At 45.9% G+C, this 26,353-nt stretch overlaps 1 pseudogene; it reads right to left on the bottom strand.

Moving 5' to 3' along the window:
• The window catches only part of LOC119169775 (venom metalloproteinase BumaMPs1-like), a 254,793-nt pseudogene that overhangs the window by 167,742 nt on the left and 60,698 nt on the right, over nucleotides 1-26,353 (bottom strand).

The raw sequence follows: 26,353 nt of genomic DNA, 5'->3' as shown, positions 1-26,353 counted from the left end.
TATATAGATGTTGAGAGTACCAGCTTGTATAGTTTTGTCGCCTCATTGGTAATGCGAGATCAAGTACAGCCATAAACTGCCACATTGACACAACAATACTTCACCAAATTTTTGTTATAGCTCGAAGCAACTTAGCATAAAAAGTAGGTGTATTACAGTCTACACAGGCACTGAATATTATGGTTATTCTTTGAAAAGAAAAAAAACAGATATTTTTATCATTTTCAGACAAACGTTTATTATTTCGCTCACTTTCATTGTAGCGTAAATAAATTACTAATCAGTTTATGTGCAATATCTCTTCAAAGAAACCTTGAATGATTTTTCTTGCAAAGTCATAATTGATTCCGGATTGTTATGTGGAATAGTTTCACCGTACTCGCAGTAACAAGGAGGCTTGTACTAAGAAAATGCTTTTTGTTGCTCACACTATATTCATTGCTGTTAGGTAACGCTTCCGACCAGGCAATAACACTACGTGTTATTAAAAAGCAGGGAATGTAAGCTTTCTGAATTAGCCCAATTCAAATTTCTTTAACAAGCGCAGTGAGTGCAGTGCATTCGGAAACAATGCATAAAAAGCGGTAATTGGGTCCGCCGGAAAAGAACCACCACTTTAAATTCGTCTCACTAGTGTCCCATGAAAAATGAAAGCCTCTCCAGCCCTCTCCTGCACAAGATGACTCATCCTACTTTATGCGTGCTGTCTATGTAGACCAGTTTGTAACAGAATGGTCTAAATACGCAATACATACGAAGCATTTGCCTTCTGCAAGCAATACTTTCACACTAATGAAAGGGCGCCACAAGACGAAGGCAATTCTCGAATCTCATTCTATATCGCAGTAGTACGGATAGTTAGGCTGCTCGGTATTGATCCATTTAAAAACTAGATAAAGCGCCTGGAGTCAGCGTTTCCTTTTTGTGTCCGTGTGTGCGTGGGTGCGTACCTTGTCCAGTCTTTATTTCTTTACCGTCTAAAAATTTTCAACATCACAGAGAGCTTGCTCATTTCAGTAATCGCTGACAACTTGCCACGTGGTCCTCCCCTTCAGTATATGCATTACCACGTAACAGACAAAATCGAGGATTAGGAATCAGCTGTATTCTTAATTGTTACGCAAGGAATCATGTAATGCGAAATAAGTATCATTTATATGCATATTTTTATGTCCATCAGATGTCTAGAAGTACCTTGAAATAGTAGAGATATATAATACGCACCGATGCTGTCATAATGGCGACATATCGTGCAATTTTCTTTTCGTTGAACTTCAGTGCTTTGCATATGTAAAAATCAACGACGACATAAACTTCTCGACTGATTAGCAACGGCAAGCGTGGTGCTGCAAAAGATGAAATCGAAAAACGAGAGTAAAGTTTTCTGAAGATGCACCTTCTAGAACGCGCATTGGTATTTCTGACGATGACTTGTAAAAACAAACGCCAGCTCCATGGTCTGAAGCTGTATGACTCACTTTAAGTTTTGAGCTCCGCAAAAGAAGAAAAATATTTGGCTTTTGTAACGGCGAAACTTGCATTGTTTGTATCAATATTGCGTGCGTAAAGATAACAGCAAGCTTCTGCGATTTCTCTCTAATGTTCTGCGGCGTTATTCTTCAATTGCACCGGGTCAACAAGTTGCGGATACTTACAACTTCCATTTCCTAGTCTATGTACGCTTATGAAAAACAAGAGTGATAAAAAATTGAGATTTATTATTAAATCACAGTCCTATCAAAATACGTTACTCATCCTTTATCTATGCAGCAAATCGAAGGAGTGAAGTATATCTTACAGCTATGCGTAATTATGTAGTGACAATAACTGCCGGTAGAAATCTTGGTTTATTTTTTTACTCAAGGCTGCATTCGGTCTCAGTACACGTTCACGGGCAGGTACCTCAGCCTCATGGTGTTGTGGCTTGAGACGGCATACGACTTGACAGAAGTGGCAACACAGATCTACATACCATTGCATGATTTCTGCCCCTATGAATTACCTGATTGGTTAAAGGCTTCAAGTTACGTTTCATGGCCAGAACATACTAACCCCGCTTCATTCAGTTTGTAAACGAATTTTAGCACAGCGATGCACGAAGAGTACCAGAGGCTGCTTCCAAATAAAATCATTAAATCCCGTGTTCGTATTAATGTGATTATATAGCTTTGAAATATTTATATATGTGGAAAGCTGCCTCTTTCGAAAAGTGCCATTATAAAAAAAACACTTATAAATTTGGATAGTTAAATATTCACGTTTTCCAGAATTGCCGTCCAAAAAAATTGCTTAATTTTAGATTAAACTAGTTTTCTTATGACAGTATCATTTACTAGCGGATATTTCTTGTTCAAAGAATATTTCGCTAATTTATGTTTCATTGCCTAAATGCTGCAAAATATGGTTCTCGCGCAACACGTTTTTAAGTAACCATTGAATGTATTCACTAAATGAGTTCATTGCCTCACAAATTCATCGCCGCAAAAATTTTTTTCAAATACAACTACAGGTTTTTCCCGCTCACTTCATACTAAGTGGCGGCCTGAATAATCCACATGCTATTGAAATAGTCTTAGTGCCAAATATTTATTCTTTGTGCCAGCATTTATTCCAAGTGACAATATATCTAATACAAGCGCGAACTCAGTCAGGCCACGTGCTAGTGAGTTTAATACAAGTGCAACAATGTTTATCCCAGTTGCCAACGGCTTTACTCTACGCGTTAATCAGCTCATTTATTATGTGCACCATAATCACATGGTTTGCTACTTCATAAAGTCTAAATTTCGGAATAATGTAAACTTTAAGCAACAGAAAGAACTTTTTCATCACCCTATATATGCTAGCGCGAATGAAATTAGGTGCAGTGCTATTTCCCCCTATTCTTTTGGTGTCACAGCTTCAGCTTGAAAAAAAAAAGGTCGTAATAAATGCATTTGCGGGTATCAAATGTATTCGCTTATAGAGCCCATATTAGTGTATGCTTCATCGCTACTGCATCTACTTCATCACCTGCACCATCGCATATGCAGAGACTCCTGTCATCTGCTCAGCAGAGGGCGTAGGGCTGCTTATTAGCTGAGGCGTTCGCAGTCGTCTGCTCAGCCCAGTGCGAATTATGGTGACCGACAGATGATATTCATTCGTTCTTGAAACGAGAAATAACCATTTAGCAAATTAAACTTGCGTTTATTTGGGTTCATATGGAATCGGGTTTTAAAAAAAAAGCACCAAAGGAGATACTCCAGTTTTTTTTTTTGTACAGACCACGCTAGTCTTGCTGAAGCGTGTTTGCTTTAAACACGCGTATTTTGTCGGATATATGTCATTTTGTTTGAATAAAAGGATAACAGCCAAAATGAATGTATAATATTTCTTCCACTGTTCACAATCGAGTAATGAGTTTGTCTTATTTGCACTGCAAGACGAAATCTTCTTCGAACTACCTCAGATTTGCTCTGCCCTACGAGAGCCTCCTAATTTCTTGGTTATGTACCTCATTTCGCGCCATAACTGCCCACGGCCAGGTCTTTTATATCTTGGTATGTATTCCGGCACTCCAATAGCCATAGTCTGTCTTTCCCATTACATGAAAGGTCCCGGTCATGCCCCAGTCTTGTAAAGCTGTACAAATCCACCTATGAGCTTTTGTGACCAATACAAAATATACGCAAATATTTTTTGGCTTTTTTTCTTTCGTTGACATTAAAACGATTTCTCAGGGCCAAGTACTAATCTACAAATTTTCACATAGCAAAGTACAAGCACGGCTCATACCAACAACGGCAGTTATTTTTTTCACAAATAGTAGCTGTAAATACTAATAAATATGTTTGCTATAATTTGAAACTATTATCTTATATATGCTTCGAATTGCAATTATATTGCACTGCCACTTTTGCGCCCCGTGTTCTGCTTTTTGTGCATAGAATGAATATACTGACTGACACCCGTTGGCAATCGGAATAATCAATTCGCCACTTGAAATAAACACACAGGCACGTGTCCTAATTGAGTTGGCGCTTGGATTAAATATGTTGGCACTTGGATTAAGTGTTTAGTACACAGTTTATGTAGCTTAGCGCTCTGATTATTTCGATTGCGTGAGCATTATTGGGCTGGCATTTGGATTAAAATGAACGGGAAACTCTGTAGTATATGACCTGATTTATTATTATTGGTATCACGCTGCTATTGCATTCATTCTTCCCTCGTGGTGACGAAACAGCTGAAAGCAAAGGAGGAAGAAATGGCAGAAGTAATACTTCACATGTGCCTTGTGACTTTGAGCACTTTTTTTTTTCAATTCGAATACACGGCTTTTCAGTCTGATCGCACGAGCAAGCGCGTAGATGTCACGGCCGACTGCGGCGGCGCCATTAAAGACCGAGCACGCTATTCTCAAATAAGCCATGGCTGATAGAAAGGCTGTGACGGGTTAATTTTGAGCTTGTCGCTTCAGATGTCGAGAGAAGAGCATGCAATATTTAGCATACTTTGAGAATTTATTTTATATTCTAAGCCGCGTGCTGCGGTTTACCATCTGGCACGCGTATTCTCGGAAGCATCGACTACCAATCGGCAGCGCATTCGGACTATTCTTAGGGCCTCTTTGAAAGAAAAATTTGTGTGCTTGCGTAGACGTGCGATTGAACCGCAGGAGAGACTAAATTGTAAAGCTTACAGTGAATTGTTATCTACGTGAATTGCTGTCTGCATATCTATCTTTTGAAGTGAGGATGTACCCACGTGTTATAGTTCGTCATGCTGCGAATCATGTAAGTGCGCACAACACACATGTACCGTAATACACATCGTTCCAGACTTTGTTGATATTTTTTTTTATACTTGAGGGTCCATTACTATTGAGCACTTTGTATTGGATGGGTATTTAAATCATCCATTCGCATGGCGTGACACCTGCAGTGATTGTACATCTTTTTTATACATGCTACATGCTTTGAGCGAACTTCTACTAGTATCATGAACAGTGCGTAGATGTGTTTTTAGGTGCGAAATTACTTAGGGTGTACGTCGTTCCCTCTTTTGTAGTAGTATCAGATGCAGTAAAAGTAGTATTATGGAGCGACTTACAGTTAGCTTTTAATTGACACTAAAGTCAAATAACAATTTGTGTCAGAGTAAAGCTTAATGTATGACAACATTCAAAACGACAATATTATGAACAGCTGTGCCCTACTTACCGAGAAGTTGAGGTAAATGAACAAGAACACAAGCGCCACAGTACGTCATTTTTAAAATGATCCCGATGACATCAGAGCGACCGCCTACAATTATTCATTACTAATCGATCTTACTGCACTGAATAAAGAACCTTCCGTGGATCAAGAGACGCAACGAAATGCTGCTTGTATGATCCATGGGAAAAAGAACCGCCAGACGTTTCTATGGGGAATTACACGAGTGACTGAAAAGTTCATTTTTCGCGTGGTTACACGGGAGAGGTATTGCCATCTAGCGGGGCGCGGTTGAAAGATTTGCGTTTTCTCTTGAAAATAGTATCCCTAGATAGCGTTAGTGGTTTTCTAATAGTTCACGGGTGGACGGACAGAGAGACGGACGAGGGGGCGGACGATTTGGGTATAGTTCATGGACAAATCGTTGCATAGACAGACAGACAGGCAGACAGAGAGACAGACAAACAAATGGGCCGATAGACATACAGACTGACTGACAGACGGACAAACGCACGGAAGCACGCTGGGCCCCACTCATCGTCACTCTGTAGCGCTGCGAATTTTATTGCATGCTACGCCCATGGCAAAACAAATATCGAGGAGAATGGTGTGCCATCCGCTGTCTATGATCCTGCCCCCTATTTCACCCAATGCTCCTGCTGGGGCCTGTAGAAGTTTTGTGAATAAAAGAGATAAAGATACCGAACGCCTACAAACGAGGTTAGTTTCACGCACAGTGTAAAGAAAATACCACAGTCATGGTGCGGCAAAGAGATAGCCATACACTGCAAGTTTGCAACCGGAATAAGGGCTCCTGCCTTAATGCGACAAGCAACAGCGACAAAAACTAGTGCCGTGACGATAACTACTAGTTCGCCCCGGCTATAGGTGTGATGTAGCAAGTCTGGGCATCTCCGAATTCCCATGAATGTACTTTAAAAGATGAAAGAGATCGCTGGAGATGTACGACTGAATCACCACCTTACCCCAGAAATTTTGATTAGAACTGCATAATATCTACTTTCTTCTTTGAAGATATCGCAAAATATGGTTCGACAACTAGAAATGTACGTGACAAACCAGGAATTTCTTTCAAACAACGTTTCTAAGCAACTTCTCTTTCGTGGTCCACTAGGAACGGGTGGTAGCTATAGTGAAAAGACGTGCGTAGCTTTTTTAGTGTCTAAGGTACTCGGCTGCTGACCCGCAGGTCGTGGGATCGAATCCCGGTGGCGGCGGCTGCATTTTCAATAGAGGTGAAAATGCTGTAGGCCCATGTGCTCAGATTTGGGCACACGTTAAAGAACTCCAGGTGGTCGAAATTTCCGGAGCCCTCCATTACGGCATCTCTCATAATTATATGGCAGCTTTGGGACATTAAACTTGACATATCAACCATCAATCAAGTGTGTAGCTTCCTAATTGAAACACTGAGATAACCGCTGAATATATTACTTAATTCGTTTGATGAAGTGACGCCATGATATCTGCATGGAAGAGAGCTGCTTCAAAGGGGTTCTACAGCAATAACGTTTAGCTTTATTATAAGGAACCCGTCGAGGATGGTTGCTCAGTTGGCTTTGGAGGTGTCGCAAATCGAGAAAACGCTGGAGACGTAAACGCTGCCATAAAACGGCATTACGCTGGCTGCAGTGAAAAATGGCGCTCCAGAGCTAGGAACCGACGACCTGCACGAGGCTTTGAGTGTGACCAGGCAGGATTCACTGCAAGAATTCTTACTTTTATCGCAGTCTCAACTGACCTCCAAGGCTAAGGGCTTACGATACGAGACCCAGTAATCACGAGGCTTTCTTTCGAAACCAGGGCGACAGCCACAAGCTATCGATTACGCTGCTGCAGCCTGCCTTTATGCTCTTCCTGAGCGCACAAGGAAGCCGCAGAGCCGCCGAAGTTCTATCTCCAGACACCTACGCCCTACAATCCGCCCGTCAACGAGTGCTATGCCATTAGGAAAACATAGTTTGTTGCACCCCTGACCGCCACTTGCTCTGATATCGCTACGTGAAAGCCGGCAATACCAACCATTGTGACAACACCACCAGATAAGACAACGCGGCTTCACAGTTATCGCACCTTCTCTATAGCCAGGTAAACATAGTGCAACATCATAGACTACTTCCCAGAGATGCAGTGAACTCAGTGACGACATTCCCGACCACTATCGCCAGGTAGCTGCACCTCACCGAGAGGCTGGCAGCACGTCAGCCCCACTCGGCACCCCTTTAGCAGCGCCTACACGAAAAAAAAAAATAAGGCATGAATTGCCAAAGTTCCTTTGCAGCCACCAACGACAATTTAGAGCTCATTACATTTCTGTTCACTGCCTATGACACGGAAACTAACAAGAGCCCATGCCTGAGACGAAGCGTCGTGACAGAACGTAGCAATATGGGAGCAAATGAAAGCAGCCCCGACCAAAAATCACGACCTAACGGCAACGCAAGATGACAAAACTAGTGACTTAGACGTTATAACCAAGGCCACAACGTCTCCACTCTCGTTTTACACAGGAGCTGGATTTTTAGGGACGAAGCTCCTTTAGGTGTCAGCTTGCCCGTCGTTGTTCGTCGTAGAAACCGCTGTGGCGATGACGATGGCACTGTGGCACTCGCACTGCTAGTACTCGGCTCGCTCACTAGATGGTGCTGTAGCGCTCGCTCCACTCCAATGTGGGCTCTTATGTGATAGGAGACCACTAGAGAAACAGCCATAAAATGCATTCGCTCTTGGCGCGCTTCGTCTTTTGCCGGCAGTCTGTGTGCTTTGAGTATGAGTGGAAGACGGTGGAGCGGAGGGCTCGGAAAACGACTGCAGCATGCCCTACACGAAAAGCACGCAAAGCGGAAGCTGCACCAAAGCGCCGGCAAAACGATGCTGTGGTAAGAGATGACGAAGCGGTGGTGAAACGCACACAAAGTGTTTGTCCCGTGTTTAGGTTACGATAGACTTGGGAAGGTTTACGGAAGCTTCGCGGTTACCAATGTGCCTTCGGAGATACACCAACTCATCATCATTCCGTCCGATGATATGCAGTAATTTTTGAAGCACTTTTGAACACTCGTACTTATTTGTAAAAGCTCGCCTAACTGCCACGAAGCAGGTGAGGCTCGGAATGCCACTCAACGAAAGCTGATGTTTAGATGTATCATAGTTACAGCACAGCACCTCATTGCAACATTGCAATTCATTGGAAAAAGCAACATCATTGAGGAACCACAGTCAGAAAATAATAAAATGCCATCCTTCCACGCAAAACCTCGTCAAAGACCGAAGCATAAGGGCGAAAGCAAGGAATAAAAACCTCGCACCCACCAAATCAAGCCTGGACACCCTGCATGTCTGCTTGTTCGACACCACAGCCACGCCAGCGTTTAATAACGCATGACAAACGATGTCATGACAAACGATGACACATGAAAAGTGATGAAGTGATGTTGTTACATGTCACGCATCTCAAGACTATCTCGTTTGCACCAATCACAAACCTACGTCATCTATATACGCCCCGTAATGCCAAATTTCGTATATGCCAAGCCAGCGAAACAGCGAAACAGTAGCCATGTTCTTGCATAAGACGCATGTCCAGATTTTTATGTCGCGGTCTGTCGTTTGTGTTCCCCATGCCGTCAGGTCTTACCATACCAGTTTTGTAACATTTCGTTTGAATAAAACCACCGAAAGAGCAGCAAGGCCATGACATGCAATTCATGACACTCATGACATATATGTCATAAAATCCTGTTATAACTAGTCACTTATGCTCGCCATGCAGTCCTATAGTGCCATACCAATTTTCATATTGATACCATTATCGAAACGGGCAGGAGAGCTAAGAGTCATAGGGGGATAGATAGATAGATGGATAAATTGATAGATAGATGGATAGATAGATAGATGGATATATAGATAGATAGATGGATAGATAGATAAATAAATAGATAGATAGATAGATAGACAGATAGATAGATAGACAGATAGATAGATAGATAGATAGATAGATAGATAGATAGATAGATAGATAGATAGATAGATACGCTCAAAGTCGCCGATGTTCGTTAAGGAATGCTTCGCATTTAATACACCGACAACAACTATTAACTATGCGTCATTTATAGGACCATAATAGACGAACACAATATTTTAGCCTACAAATTGATTTAAATGCAATGAAAACTTTGCTCTTCACGTCGTGTATGTGTTTGAATAGCACTAAATGTCTATTCATATCTTTTACCCGCAACCGTTAACCAGTGAGGTCAGATTATCATTTGTACGACATATCACTTGAATGGGTACAGCATTACAAATACCTTGGCGTTTATTTTTCAGAAGATTTGTCATGGACTAGGCATATTTACCATGTTACTATAACATCTTCCCGAATGCCCAACCTCAATAGACGCCGTTTTCGCAAAGCCCCCGGAGCGTTAAAGAATACCTTTATAATAAGAACGCTCGCCCATTACTCGAGTACGCTTGCGCAGCATGGGACCCAGACTCCATATGTCTTGAAAACAAACTTCAGTGTATCCAGAATCGCCCAGCCAGGTTTGTCTCTCACAATCACAATGATAAAAACACGATTTCATTAATTAAAGACAACCTTGACTGGAAAACCTTAGCTCAACATGGCTTAGCAACAAAATTGGAACTTTTGTCTCGTATTTACTGTGATATCACAGGTATTAATATAAACTTGTGCTTATTCTCCCCTCAATTCATCTCTACGCGTTGGGATCATGACTGTAAAGTTCTTGAAACGCAATGCCGCACAAATGTGTTTCATTAATAACTTTTTTTCTCACACCTGCATGCAGTGAAACAGACTTCCTAAGGTATAGCATATTGTAAAACACTCTCCTAAAACAAGTCATTTTTACATTCAAATTTCCCGAGAGCTATAAGCTAGCTGTCCCCTGGCTTTTGCTTGAGCTGTTTTTTTATTTTTTTATTTTCTTCTTTTGATGAAATTGTGCCTGAATATGTCACTACTTTTTATTGTTGCATACATCGCTTTGTTATTACCTTATTTTTTATCTTTGTCTGTGTGTAAGCATATATTTTACGTGATTATTATTTTTCGTGTTACCTCCCTGCTTCAATTCCCTCGTTGCTCTGCAGGTACTAGTATAAATAAAAATATACATCGACGCAACGTAGCCTGTTATTTGTTGCCATATGTCAAAAAAAATCTTCTGTGCTATTCCCCACCACTACGTCAGTTGAAGAGTTACTTCTTGATCGAGGGCGTAGGTGATGCGCCTGGAAAACATTCAATAGGCGCAAGGCTACTTAACGTAGACAAAAACGTCGATACACTACCTAACGCTCGGATCGAGGCGACAACTATAGAATAGGCTGCTGCTCACTGAAAACTTCAGGGGAAAGTGGTGCCCGCAATGGGGGAGTGGATTGGAATGAAAAAAAAAACTTTATTAATGTCCTGCAAGACGCGCTTAGCACGTAGCGGGCGTATCCAACGTAGAGAGCGACAGGAAATGCCTGGCAGCCGCCTCGTGGACCTGCTGGTTGGTGAGAAGTGAGCCTCTGAAGGATTTTTCTCACTTGTTTGAGGTAGATGAGCGTGTATACACTCCCAGAGCATGCATGCGAGTGTCGCGGTGTGTGCGTACGAGGGGCACGTGTCACCGGGGTACGCACCGGGATAGACAACTCGAAGCCTAGCATGCTTTGGGTTCACTTGTGCGTTTGCAATAGGCGGGGGGTTAGCGCCTGCGGTCTGTTAAGTATGGGACGTCGGGAGATATAAATTCTGCGTTTAAGGTAAAAGAAGTGTTTCGTCTTGTCATTGTACCTAATGATGGCGTAGCGATTGGTCTCTAACTGACCCATTGAAATATATTTTGGACATTTCAACTATGAAATGAGAAAAACGAAAGAAAGCTTCATTTATTATCTTGTTGTTGAACACCAAGCAAAGTGTTGACATTGCCAAGAGAATGAAAGTGAGAATTTTAACGTTAGAAAACTAAATGACTCATTTCGAACAAATTGCGGTGTCGGCATCATCGGTAGTCAGCGAAAAATTTGCTTTTTCATTAGAGAAAAATTGAGATAGAAGCAATAACAAGAATTTTCGTCCACTTGGTAATTTAACTCCGGTCTTTTGATAGAAAACAAGGGCGTATTCTGCCCAAAGCCACGATAGTGTATGAAACTGGTATTCAAAAAAAAAAAGCATACAAATAATTTGCAGGGCAACTATCCTTCTTTAGCTAATGCAATAGTGCATCGCAGAAGCGAACAATCGGAGCAGGCGACAAAACATGTGAAATGCGCAACAACTGAATGATTTGAAAGCCAACCTATATTCACGTACTCCGGGATAATCATCATCAGCAACAGCATCAAAAAAGTATGTTGAGGCATAGGAGCGTTAGTTTCTTTTTGGACGCGTTGTAGACACTGCGCCAGGTCGCTAAAAAAATATTTACGTCCCAGTGAGCACAACGAAACTGCATTTGCAGTAGTACTGTAGAGTACTTTAAAAATGGCGGCATTACGTGTAGAAGCCTACCATTTCTTGTGACATGGTTAATGTCTCCGCGGAAAAGAGAAGGTACAGTATTCATGTGGGTGTGCAAACGGTGCCACATCACGCTATTTCTTTGTTGACGTAAAGGCAAAGCTCTAGCATTCTGCAGCGTTTTATACGAGAAGATATGTTCGAGTGTATTAGAGGGATAAATAAATAATTTTCACAATCGCAACAATGATATATCAGCAGAAAAGCTTTAGGATAAGCGACAGGCGCAGAAACGTTTACGCAGTAAAGTTCAAGAGGAACTCATGAGAACTGCAAAGGACAAAAAAAGGAGGTTTTCTTTGCAGTCGCATCAGATGACTAATGTAGGAAAGTAAGCAGGTGTAGATCTTTTTGCATACTACGCGCATCGCAAAACGTATTAACGTAAATCGTTCTAACCGTACCTCTGACCCACATCAGTCGAGATTTCACCAGTGCCTCCGTTGTGTTTGTATCCGGTGGTCCTAAAGAATGAAAAGTGTAACATATTCCTTTTATTACCCACCGAAAATAGTCCATTCACTCAGTCAAGTAAAGAAAGTACAAGTGACAAACGCTACTTTTTCAGACTAAAAGAGCTCTTTAGTACAATAATAAACAACAGAGTTACTACTTTACACAAAGCTAGGCCTGGCAAAAAGCTTATATGACAAGTCTTTGCGAGGTTAAATGAACCATTGGGTGAGAGGATTAATTTTCAATGACCTGATTTGTGCATATATATTATACTTTACACGTTTTGCAGTCAAAATATATAGCTTTGCAGCTTTTCATGTTGGTCGTCTTCTTAAAGAGATGCAGGTTTTGCACTTGACAATCTGTTTGGCTTCTACCTAAAATATCCTCGCATGAAATACACTTAGCATCATGCTACGTGGTTCACCATTCATCGAAAAAAATTATGCGATGTCTATTGACCACCATGACGGAAGATTGGTTACTGTGCTCGGTGAAGTGACTGCCGCTGCCGGGACCCAATCCGGGTATCAGTGGCTGCTTTTTTGATGGAGGCGCGATTCCGCAGGACAGTTTACTTGTATTTAGCAGCACAATAACGAGCCCAATGAGGTGACATTTGGTGTCCATGCTATTCACGAAGGCGTTTTTCATAATCATGTTGTTGTTCTCAAACGTGTTTTTTCAACAATTATTTTATAAGCCAATGGTTTTTCTATGTATCAACGTGTGTTCATATGGAATATATATATATATTTTCATTCCGAAGCCGTGCTATATAGCCCAGCACCAGTCGTCTGGTGAGCGAAGATTTGACACCTTCAGTGATGTGTTGTCTTACGCATCTTCACCAGACTGCGCGTTGCCCCAAACCTTTACAATTCCTTGGTAACAAAACATCTTAAAATGACGTTAAAATGACTCCCTGGGGAATGCAAAGGGCAGACATTCGATTTTTTTTATTTTTGTGAACACTCAAGGCATTTACATTATACAAAGTAAATAGTAGGAAGGAAAAGATGAAGGCTATTGATCTGTAAACAGTGGTTTTGTCAAAACGTCGGCTCGACACAGCCCCTGTTTATGGATTTTTCATCGCAATGTAAATAGGCAATTCATCGTTGAAGACAAATGCCAACTGAGACACTGCTTAAGGAGGGATGTGGTCTTTGAAAACGAAAAAATCCTGAAAAAGCCTGGTTTCAAAAAACTATTTTGGGTTGTATGTCACATAAACTACGTATTCTGTAAATATCAGTGCCTCGTTCAAACCAGAACTGCAGAAAGAATGCTATTTTTGAGGTCACCGCAGCGCCCAAAACACGCGGAAAAGCCAAATCAAACCAAACTTCTCGCGCGCGCCATTCCAAGACCATGCGGTCGTCCCGCACCATATTGGCCTTATTTCACTCATGAATTCGTTCTCTCTCGTTTGACGTCGTTTGAAATGGCGTCAACGGCGCGGTTGAGATGCTCTCCCTGTCTCTACAAGATGCGATGCGAAGCCCTGATTGGCCAGGCCAGCTCATTCATATCTCGCGGGTGAAAGCGCGCCTGGCATTGGCTGGAAGTGGGAGCGGTCCCTCCTGGCGATGACACGTCCGGCGCGCTCGTCTCGCTGTTGCTCTCTGCTCCGTCTGCTTCGATAGATGTCAGACTATGCCCAGGCGGCGCTCCGAAAAATGTCGCCATCAGCGGCCCCGTCGCAGCGCCGGCCGTAATTAGGAAGTGCACAGAGAACCGTCCGCAAGCTAACGTGCATAGGCCCTCCTCGTTCGTTGGTCTTTAGGCGTGGTTTCCTGAAAATCAAGGACCTGGCAAGCTTTTTCCTTCAATCCAAGCTCGCTGCATAAAAGCAGGAAGCTCATAAAAATTAAATGCGGGCAGAATGCAAAATATTGCTACGTGCCAGTGCATGGAGACTGACTCGGAGGGGTAGTCGCAGATGTATTTTCAGCCAGTTAAGCGAGCAGCGCCAGCCACAGAGATTAGCTTGCGCTAGTCTATATGCTTTTTTTCTTCGTCTCCATGCACTGGCACGTAGCATGACCCCCGGTGGCGGAGGCACCGTCCCGGTGCTTTAAAGGTTGTTATCTGACGCATTCTTGTCGGGCTTGATCCGCGATATGTGTACAATATCACTGGACCACACAGCAGATGATGATGGATCGATGGGGCTGATCTCGTAGGTGACAGGTGTTACTTGATGCAATATGCGGTAGGGTCCCGTATAATGATACAACAATATTTCTGATATGCCCAGCCGACGATGAGGGGACCAGAGTAAAACGAGGGTACCGGGAGCAAAATGTACGTCTCTATGTTCCGCATCGTACCGACGGCTTTGGTTGGTTTGCGACGCCATCAGCCGAGCGCGAGCGAGCTGACGGGCATGATCGGCTCGCGCCATCGCGTCATGGGCATACTCTCTGGTTGACGAGGTGTTAGCTGAGATGACTGTGCCCAGTGGTAAAGTCGGCTCTTTTTCGTACAATAAGTAGAACGGCGAAAAGCCTGCTGTGTCGTGACGGGATGCATTATACCCGAAAGTAACGTAGGCTAAGAGGCAAAGTCCCAGTCTCGGTGGTAGGGCGACACGTACAGAGCGAGCGTATCTTTTAGAGCACGGTTAAATCATTCCGTGAGGCCATTCGTTTGAGGGTGGTAAGCGGTAGTCAGTTTGTGTTACGTGAAACAAGATTGCAGAATGTCGGCGATGACTTGGGATAGAAATGTACGGCCACGGTCTGTGAGGAGTTGTCTCGGAGCACCGTGAATCAATATAACGTCCCGTAACAAGAAGTAAAATACACTTTTAATAAGTATTATTTGCTGACGGAGAGGGTCATGGCAGGAGTACAAAATTCTCGTTGCAACTCAGCAAGTGCATCATTTACGTGGCCCCGAAAAGAGCCGTTTGTAATAGAAAAAGTGAAAAGAAGACCTAACCTAACTTTACTTAACCTAACCTAGCATAACTTAACCAAACCTAACCGCGGCCCTATCGCTTATCAGCGATGGCGTAGTGGTTCGAGCATCCGCCTCGTGTGCAACAGGTCCGTGGTTCAAAACCCGGTGCCGCGCAGTTCCCAACCGGATAAAAAAATCCGCGTGGTGATGGAACTGCATTACGAGGCCTGGGGTGCGGCCTCACCGGTAACCATCGCCGGGAACGCACTCCCTCACCAGAGAAGCATTGGCAACCCTGGTGCAGTATCTGGCCACTACCTACCACACGCATACGTTAAAAAACTCACGGCTCTAAGTCCCCAGCAGCTGCAAGCAACTGACCACGGTGGCGGTCAAATCTGCAACGCAGCAGAGGGTGCTAAGAACCTCTGGATCCGGACAGGCCGCCATTTGAACCTGAACTTGGCAACGTTTAACGTTAGAACCTTATAGTGAGGGAAGTCTAGCTGTAATATTCGAGGAGGTAGAGGGTGTTAAATGGGATATAATAGGGCTCAGTGAGGTTAGGAGGACAGATGAGGCCTATACGGTGCTACTGAATGGGCACGTCCTTTGCTATCGGGGCTTGGTTGACAGAAGAGAACTGGGTGTTGGGCTCCTAATTCACAGAAACATAGCTGGCAACATAGAGGAATATTATAGCGTTAATAAAAGGGTGGTAGGTATCGTAATTAAACTGAATAAAAGATACAAGCTGAAGGTAGTACAGGCTTACGCGCCTACATCCAGCCATGATGACGCTTCAGTTGAAAGCTTCTATGAAGATGGGGAATCGGCAATGAGTAAGGTAAAAACACAGTATACAATACTGATGGGAGACTCTAATGCAAAGGTAGGGAAGAAGCAGGCTGGAGACCAGGCAGTTGGAGATTATGGCATCGGTACTAGAAACGCCAGACGAGAGCTACTACTAGAATTCGCAGAGCGCAATACTTTACGGATTTTGAATACCTTCTACCGAAAACGAGGAAACCGAATGTGGACATGGAGGAGCCCTAATGGAGAAAATAAGAACGAAATAGACTTTTTAATGTGTGCTCACTGAGGCATCGTCCAGGATGTGGAAGTGGTTGGCAAGGTACGATGCAGTGACCATAGAATGGTACGGTCTCGAATTCGCCTAGAGTTGAGAAAGGAACGACAGAAACTGATACGCAAGAAGGCAATCAATGAGCTAGCACTGAGAGGGAAAGTACAGGAATTCAGAGTATCGCTTCAGAACAGGTACTCGTCTCTTATTAAGGAAACCAACCTTAGTGAAGATACCATGAATGATAATCTGACCAGTATCATTACGCAGTGTGCAGTGGAAGTTGGAGGCAGGGTAGTTAGACAGGACACTGGCAAGCTTTCCCAGGAAACGAAAAATCTCATTAAGAAGCGTCCAATCATGAGTCTCAAGTACAACAGACAAAATTGAACTGGCAGAGCTTTCGAAGTTGATTAATAGGCGTAAGGTATCCGATGTAAGAAGGTATACCATGGAGAGAATTGAACACGCTCTGAAAAGTGCAGGAAGCGTCAAAGCAGTGAAGAGGACACTTGGGATAGGCAAAAATCAGATGTATGCACTAAGGGACAAAGAAGGCAAAATACCTACCAATATGGATAGGATAGTTAAAATAGCGGAGGAGTTTTACAGAGATTTGTAAAGTAGCCAGGACAACCACGACTTTAATACTATAAGAACTAGCAATAACCCAGATGACACCCCACCAGTAATAATAGAAGAAGTCAGAAAAGCTTTGGAGAGCATGCAAAGAGGCAAAGCTGCTGGTGAGGATCAGGTAACATCAGATCTGCTGAAAGATGGAGGACAAATTGTGTTAGAAATACTAGCCACCCTGTTTACGAGGTGTCTCCTGATGGGAAGGGTACGAGAGTCTTTGAAGAACGCTAACATCATCTTAATACATAAGAAAGGAGATGACAAAGGCTTGAAGAATTAGAGGCTGATTTTCTTGCTCTCTGTAGTATACAAGCTATTTACAAAGGTAATTGCTAACAGAGTAAAGAAAACATAAGAATTCAATCAACCAAAGGAACAAGCAGGATTTCGAACAGGCTACTCAACAATCGACCACCTTCATACTGTCAATCAGGTAATAGAGAAATGCTCAGAATATAACCAGCCACTATACATAGCTTTCATAGATGACGAGAAGGCGTTTGATTCAGTAGAAATATCAGTCGTCATGCACACACTGCGTTATCAGGGCGTCGATGAAGTATATATAAACATCCTGGAATTAATCTACACGGGATCAACTGCTACCATAGTGCTTCATAAAGAAAGCAACACAATACCAATCAAGAAGGGTGTAAGGCAGGGGGACACAATCTCCCCAATGCTATTTACCGCGTGCTTGCAGGAGGTTTTCAGAACCCTAGAATGGGAACAGTTAGGGATAAGAGTTAATGGAGAGTACCTTAGTAACCTGCGCTTCGCCGATGACATTGCATTGCTGAGTAACTCAGGGGACGAATCGCAACTCATGATTATGGAGTTAGACAAGGAGAGCAAAAAGGCGGGTCTTAAAATTAATCTGCAGAACACGAAAGTAATATATAAGAACCTCGAAAAAGAGCAGCGCTTCGATATAGGTAATAGTGCACTTGAAGTTGTAAAAGACTATTGTGGCGAAGCCTTCGAACAGTGGGTCGTCCTCTCCAGCGCCTTCTAGTGGGTCGCCCTTTTCGCAAAGAAGAAGAGCAGCTCGTGGAGAAAGTCGGTACCCGTGTTGACTGTCGCTGTCAAGCATCATCGATAAGTGTCCGCCAATAAACGTCTCAACAACTTGGTGGAGTGTGCTGTGCCCTTCTAACACCTTCGGTTAGCATTCGATGCCCTTCGAGCTTCGATCCCGCACCGTGCCTTCTACCATACACCAAGACGCCGCGCAGCAAACGCTTCCTCCTGCGCCGACGCCATGTTCCGGTGTCCCCGCATCCGCGACCCTCCTAGCTTCACCGGCGCGGATGGCACCGACGTTGAGGACTGGCTCGCTATGTATGAACGCGTCAGCGTCCCCAATCATTGGGATGAGGCAGGTAAACTCGGCAACCTGGTTTTCTACCTCGCGGGTGTGGCCGGCATGTGGTACAACAACCACGCATCCGATTTCCCCACTTGGTCCGCTTTTAAAACCGCCGTCGTCGACGTGTTCGGCCGTCCCGCCGTTCGTAAGCTGCAAGCCGAACAGCGGTTACGTGAACGAGCACAGCAGACGGGTGAGTCCTTCACAAGTTACATAGAGGACATCGTTGACTTGTGCAAGAAAGTGGACGCGAGCATGTCAGAGGCCGACAGAATTACCCATGTTCTAAAAGGCATCGCCGACGATGCCTTCACCATGCTCCTGGCCAAGAACCCTCGCACTGTGGCAGAGATCATTACACTCTGCCAAAGTTACGAGGAGCTGCGGCGGCAGCACTCGATGACCCGTCGACCACCCTCACGTGACGCTGATCTCTCGGCCTTGTCAACACTTCCTGACCACACCACCTTGCTCGCTGAAATCAAGTCATTCGTGCGTGAGGAAGTTGCCCGCCAGGTCTCTTTGCTGGCTTTTGCTCCCCCGCAACGTGCTCAACAGCCGTCCAGCACACTTCTGCCTCCCCTCCGCCGAGCAATTCAGCAGGGAATCGCGGAGGTCATCCCTGAATACCACCAGCCGCCTCCAGTATCTACACCACTCAGTTACGCCCAAGTTGTCGCCAGGCCACCCCCACCGATTCCTGTGAATGGCCCCCTTGGTTACACCGAAACCATCACCAGGCCCCAGGCTTTCGGAGAAACTGTGGCGCCTACATATGCCGACGTCATCCACGTGCCCCGTGTGCCGCCCACTATGCAGTTATATCAGCAGCCGGCTCGCCCATCGCGTTCTGCGACATGGATGGGACCCGCGAACCGATGGCTCACTGCTGACAATCACCCCATCTGCTTTGCTTGTGGTTGCGTCGGTCACGTGGCACGCTATTGCAATCGTGTGCAGGAACCGCAGGTTGCCTCCAATTTTCCCAGCCAATCGAGCCGCTTTTATGACCAACCGCCGACTACGTCACCGTCATCCCGCCCCACTCCATCTGCCCGCCGTTCACATTCTCCGCGACGTCGCTCACTGTCGCCGATGCGGCCACGTCAACTAGAGGGTGACCAGGAAAACTAGTCGTGGCAGTCCACGAGGCAAGGGCTGCGACGCTGTCGAACTGCGGAAGCCCTCAGGAAAGCCCATCAAACGTGATAGACGTGCTTGTGGATGGTGTTCGTGCATCTGCCCTTGTAAATACTGGAGCCGCCGTATCCGTCATAGACGCAAAACTTAGCCGATTACTGCGCAGAGTGACCACGCCACTTTCCGGGCTATCCCTCCGTACAGCCAGCGCCAAAAGCATTCTCCCTACAGCGATGTGTACAGCCCGCCTCATGATTCAGGACGTGATGTATGCCGTAAAATTCATCATAATTCCTTCATGCTCTCACGACGTCATCCTAGGATGGAACTTTCTCTCCCGCCACGACGCCGTCATTCATTGCGCACCAGCAGAAATAGAGCTGACACAATTCTGTGCTTTGACGCCGGCTGGCAGTCCATCTTCTGCAAGCAAGTTACCCGTCAGGGACGACACGCATGTGCCTGCAAACTCGTCTGCGGCAGTGTCGGTCTACTGCGCAAATTTTTCCGACACCACTGCACTCATCTCGCCATCTCATCGTGTTTTCACCAGAAAAGGCTTACTGGTTCCTCTCGCGACCGTGCAAGTCACCCATGGCAGCGCAACTATTTTTGTTCTGAACTCATCCCCGTACAGTGTTACGTTGGTGCGAGGGGAATGTCTCGGCAGCGTGGAACCCATCGAAGACGCAGAAGTCATGGATCAACCTGATTACACGCACCGCCGAAGTTTCAATACGCTTAGTGCTGTTTCTACATCTGTTTCATCATCCGCTGATGTATTCGGTCCTTCCATTGCCGACAACCTTACGCCGGTCCAGCGCTCCCAGCTTCTGGCCCTGTTAGAATTCCGCTCTTCTTTCGATGTCGCTCAACCTTCTCTCGGCCGCACATCCACTGTTACGCATCGCATCGACACAGGTGCACAACCACCACTACGGCAACGTCCATATTGCGTATCTCCCACAGAACGCCGTGTAATCAACGAGAAAGTGGACGACATGCTTCGCCGCGATGTTATTCGACCCTCTAACAGCCCCTGGGCGTCTCCTGTCGTTCTCGTCGCGAAGAAGGACGGTTCTGTGCGGTTCTGTGTGGACTACCGACGCCTTAACAAGATCACTCGTAAGGACGTGCACCCACTACCGCGTGTAGATGACGCGATTGACAGCCTGCAAGGAGCCGAATTATTTTCATCTCTCGATTTGCGCTCAGGGTACTGGCAAGTACTTATGGCTGAGGACGCTCGACCAAAGACCGCTTTTGTCACTCCCGACGGCTTGTACGAATTCAACGTCATGCCGTTTGGGCTGTGCGATGCGCCCGCCATCTTTGAGCGCATGATGGATACCGTTCTGCGTAACCTGAAATGGCACACGTGCCTGTGCTACCTCGATGACGTCGTTGTTTTCGCTCCGGACTTTTTCACGCATCTTCATCGCCTGTGGCATGTTTTAACGCGTCTGAGTGACGCCAGTCTGCAACTGAACCTAAAGAAGTGCCGATTTGCAGCTCGGCAGTTGACAATACTCGGCTACGTCGTGTCCAAGAACGAAATTCTCCCCGATCCAGCCAAGCTTCGGGCCGTGACAGAGTTCCCCAAGCCGACATCCGTCAAGGAACTGCGCAGTTTCGTAGGACTGTGTTCCTACTTTCGGCACTTCATTCGAAGTAAAGTAAAAAGTTGGGCGAGTTGGTGCTGGTTCATGATGATACGGGGCGCGAAAAAAACGACACACAACAGAGAAGAAGTACATGGGACGACGCGCTACCAGCAACTGGAATATTTTATTCAGGAAACACCATTTATATCGCAGTGACATCAAATTTAACCCAACGAATCGACCAAAAACTAAAAATAGATGCTCAGCATGCCTATAAGTAACGTTGCAGATAGGCTATCTCCCCTTCCTGCAGACTGATAGAGGGGTGGCTGATGCAATCAGGCCCCTCCCTCTGGATAAAGAGGGCTTCTATATTCTCCCTCTCCGCTGAGCCCCTGTGCCTGTAGATTACAGTTGTCTGCTCAAATACTGGCTTACAGTTACCCTGATCGCATCCTCTGCAATGCATCGCCAGATGCGTGAACGGCCTTCCTATTAAAGAGCTGCTGTGCTCTCGCAACCGCACGTTGAGGCATCTACCAGTTTGCCCTATGTATGCCTTGCCGCACGACAGTGGTATTCTATATACAACACCACGTGCGCAAGGAACGAACTGCCTTACGTGCTTACTGGCACATCCTCTTTTTCACACTGCTTTGGCCTACCTGTCTTCTTACCAACCGCTGAGCAGATGCGGCCCACCTTGTTTTCTGCGGAGAACACGAGATCCACCCCATACCTCGAAGCCACTCTCTTAAGGCCGTGCGAAAGCCAGTGGATATACGGGATTTTTGACACTCTTTTTCTTCCCTGCGGGACATTCGTGTCTAGGCCTGTCCCAGGCCGTTGCTTAATGGACTTTTTTATTTTTTCGCAAGCAGCAGCTAAGACACTATCAGGAAACGCCGCGTCTCTTAGTCTTTCCACCTGCGCAAAAAAACTTGTCTCCATAAGATGTGGGCATGATCTGTCCAACGCCGTTTTTAGGCACGTCATGGCAATGCCATTTTTTACTAGGCGAGAGTGCCCAGAGCTGTAATCAAGAAGCGGCTTCGCGGTCCTAGGGGAAAACATCCAACACACGTGTTTTTGTTGGAATGACAGCTGCAAATCCAGAAAACGCAGCTTTCCATTCTTCGGCACTTCGCGCGTGAATGTCAAGCCCCGCCCCTTATTACCAAACACACTGAGCACTTCATCAACTCTGCTATCAAAGTTGTCTGAATTAATCAACAGCAAATAGTCGTCCACATATCTGTACACTTTTTGGACCAAACCCTCAAGGCCAGTTACAAGATCGTTGTCAACTCTGGCTAAAAAAATTTTGGTTTTTTTGCGCAGGTGGAAAGACTAAGAGACGCGGCGTTTCCTGATAGTGTCTTAGCTGCTGCTTGCGAAAAAATAAAAAAGTCCATTAAGCAACGGCCTGGGACAGGCCTAGACACGAATGTCCCGCAGGGAAGAAAAAGAGTGTCAAAAATCCCGTATATCCACTGGCTTTCGCACGGCCTTAAGAGAGTGGCTTCGAGGTATGGGGTGGATCTCGTGTGCTCCGCAGAAAACAAGGTGGGCCGCATCTGCTCAGCGGTTGGTAAGAAGACAGGTAGGCCAAAGCAGTGTGAAAAAAGAGGATGTGCCATTAAGCACGTAAGGCAGTTCGTTCCTTGCGCACGTGGTGTTGTATATAGAATACCACTGTCGTGCGGCAAGGCATACATAGGGCAAACTGGTAGATGCCTCAACGTGCGGTTGCGAGAGCACAGCAGCTCTTTAATAGGAAGGCCGTTCACGCATCTGGCGATGCATTGCAGAGGATGCGATCAGGGTAACTGTAAGCCAGTATTTGAGCAGACAACTGTAATCTACAGGCACAGGGGCTCAGCGGAGAGGGAGATTATAGAAGCCCTCTTTATCCAGAGGGAGGGGCCTGATTGCATCAGCCACCCCTCTATCAGTCTGCAGGAAGGGGAGATAGCCTATCTGCAACGTTACTTATAGGCATGCTGAGCATGTATTTTTAGTTTTTGGTCGATTCGTTGGGTTAAATTTGATGTCACTGCGATATAAATGGTGTTTCCTGAATAAAATATTCCAGTTGCTAGTAGCGCGTCGTCCCGTGTACTTCTTCTCTGTTGTGTGTCGTTTTTTTCGCGCCCCGTATCATCATGAATTTCATTCGAAACTTCGCGTCTATAGTATCGCCGCTGACGAAGCTCCTCGAAAGTAATGGGCCTCTCCATTCGTGGTCATTACAATGTGACGACTTATTCACAACGCTCCGTCGTTTGTGGACGTCGCCTCCCATACTCCGCCACTACGACCCTACGGCCCCTACAGAGGTACACACGGACGCCAGTGGTGTTGGTCTCGGCGCTGTCCTTGCGCAGCGCAAACCAGGGTTCCCGGAATATGTCGTGGCATATGCAAGCCGTACGCTTACAAAAGCCGAGACTAATTACACCGTCACTGAGAAAGAATGTCTGGCAATCGTCTGGGCCCTTACCAAGTTCCGACCTTATTTCTATGGTCGCCCATTTGATGTAGTCACTGACCATCACGCACTAGGCTGGTTGTCGTCATTGAAAGATCCCTCAGGCCGTCTCGCCCGGTGCGCACTTCGCCTGCAAGACTACGACATACACGTACTGTACCGCAACGGAAGGCAACACGCTGACGCCGACGCCCTGTCGCGCTCTCCCTTGCCTGGCGACAATGCCCACGACTCAGCGTCTCATCCTGCCGTTTCTTCCATTAGCATTCATGCCGTTGCTACTGAACAACGCAAGGATCAATGGATTGCCTCACTGATAGACTTGCTGACTGATCCATCCACACCATCCACTCGCGCGTTGCGTCGTCAAGCCCACCATTTCGCCGTTCACGACGACCTCCTCCACCGACGCAATTACAACGGTGACGGCCGCCAGTGGCTACTAGTCATACCCCGCAGTCTGCGCTCTGACATATGCGAATTCTTTCATTCTGATCCGCAATGTGCGCACTCCGGGGTATCGAAGACTTACCACCGCGTTCGCCAACGGTACTTTTGGCGCGGCATGTACCGCTACGGGCAGAAATTCGTTCGCGCCTGCATAGAATGTCAGCGCCGCAAAACTTCAACGCACCTGTCGCCGGTAGGTCTGCAACCTCTACCTTGCCCTGCCAGGCCGTTTGGCCGCTGTGGTATCTCAGTGGTTAGAGCATCGAACGCGAATGTCAGGCCGTTTGGGCGCGTTGGCATCGATTTGTATGGGCCACTTCCACTAACGTCGACTCGTAACCCCTGGGCCATTGTTACTGTGGACCACCTCACGCGATACGCCGAAACTGCCGCTCTCCCCACGGCTACAGCGAGCGATGTGGCCTCCTTCCTGCTCCAACGATTTATCCTGTGACACGGTCCACCTCGGGAACTGCTCAGTGAACGAGGCCGCGTCTTCCTGTCTGAAGTCGTCGAAGCCATTCTCAAAGAGTGCAACGTTGTTCACCGCAAACCTGCTGCTTACCACCCGCAGACGAACGGCCTCACTGAACGCTTCAACCGTACGCTCGGCGACATGCTCTCCAAATATGTCGCCGCCGATCACACAAATTGGGATGCCATTCTACCCTTCGTCACCTACGCATATAACACTGCCCCTAAGAGCACTACTGGCTTTTCACCTTTCATTTTATTATATGGAAGGCACCCGTCACACACCATCGACACTATCCTTCCGTACAAGGGAGATCCGTCCGAGTGGGCGCCTATTTCTGCTACAGCCAAGCTTGCTGAAGAGTGTCGAGAGCTTGCAAAGACCTTTACAGCGCATGATCAAGAGCGGCAAAAAGGCATTCGCGCGGACACCAGCACTACTGCGCATACGTTCCTCCCTGGAGCGCTCGTCTGGCTCTCGATCCCTACCACTTCAACTGGCCTATCTTCAAAACTAATGCCCAAATACGAAGGCCCCTACCGTGTCGTCGATCGCACTTCCCCTGTAAATTACTTAATCGAACCCATCGAACCATCTTCGGACATGCGCCGTCTAGGGCACGACATTGTCAACGTGGAGCGCCTCAAAGCCTACCACGACCCGCTCATAGTAACCAGCTGTTAGGTCGCCAGGCGGCTCCCTCTTCGTACCCGGGGTAATTGTGGCGAAGCGTTCGAACAGTGGGTCGTCCTCTCCAGCGCCTTCTAGTTGGTCACCCTTTTAGCAAAGAAGAAGAGCAGCTCGTGCAGAGAGTCGGTACCCGTGTTGACTGCCGCTGTCAAGCATCATCGATAAGTGTCCGCCAATAAACATCTCAACACTATGTCTACTTAGGGCAGGTAATAACCGCGGAGCCGAACCACGAGATTGAAGTAACTAGAAGAATAAGAATAGGGTGGAGCATATTTGGCAAGCACTCTCAAATTATGACAGGTAGATTGCCACTATACCTCAAGAGGAAGGTATATAACAGCTGTATCTTGCTGGTACTTAGCTACGGAGCAGAAACCTGGAGACTTACAAAGAGAGTTCAGCTTAAACTGAGGACGACGCAGCGAGCAATGGAAAGAAAAATGGTAGGTGTAACCTTAAAAGAGAAGAAGAGAGCAGAGTGGATTAGGGAAGAAACGGGGGTGAAGGATATCATAGCTGAAATCAAGAAGAAGAAATGAACATGGGTCGGGCATGTAGCGCGTAGACAGGATAACCGCTGGTCGTTTAGGGTAACTAACTGGATTCCCAGAGAAGGCAAGCAGGTTAGGGGTAGACAGAGGGTTAGGTGGGAAGATGAGATTAAGAAGTTTGCGGGTATAAACTGGCAGCAGCAAGCACAGGACCGGGTTGACTGGCGGAACATGGGAGAGGCCTTTGTCCTGCAGTGGACGTACTCAGGCTGATGATGATGAAGATGAAATCATATAGAGAACATGAAAACTTAAAATAACTAGAAAGGACTAAGGCACTGCTAGCGTTCACATCGAGGGAAGGATGGCTAGTACACAAAATTGCCTCGTTTTCGTGCTTGCTGGCATTAAACACACTTGTGGCTTTGTTGACTGCTGTGTTTTGATTTTTTTTTCAGAAAAACAAATGGAGCACCGAGAATGCTGTGACCCAATTTGAATAGGCGAGCCTAAAAAGCGAAGATGGCGAAGTGCTGTTGAACATTTGCTGAATATCGTCTGGTGACAAAGCAGCTCGAAGCCATGCCAAACGAAGTAAAGGAGTATGTTCGAAGATTATACAATCTGTATACTAGTCATAATTTATATGCTGTTGAAGCACCATGCGTGTCATCTCAATAGACACTAGCGCCAGAGTTCTCTCTGTTGTATTTATAGGAAACTCTACGGTTGAAAGGACATCGAATTTGGCACCGGTGACACAATTCTTCTGCAGATCA

The sequence above is a fragment of the Rhipicephalus microplus genome, chromosome 2, assembly GCF_043290135.1.
Source record: "Rhipicephalus microplus isolate Deutch F79 chromosome 2, USDA_Rmic, whole genome shotgun sequence".
Taxonomy (NCBI): domain Eukaryota; kingdom Metazoa; phylum Arthropoda; class Arachnida; order Ixodida; family Ixodidae; genus Rhipicephalus; species Rhipicephalus microplus.
This window is presented reverse-complemented; position numbering and strand designations above follow the sequence as displayed.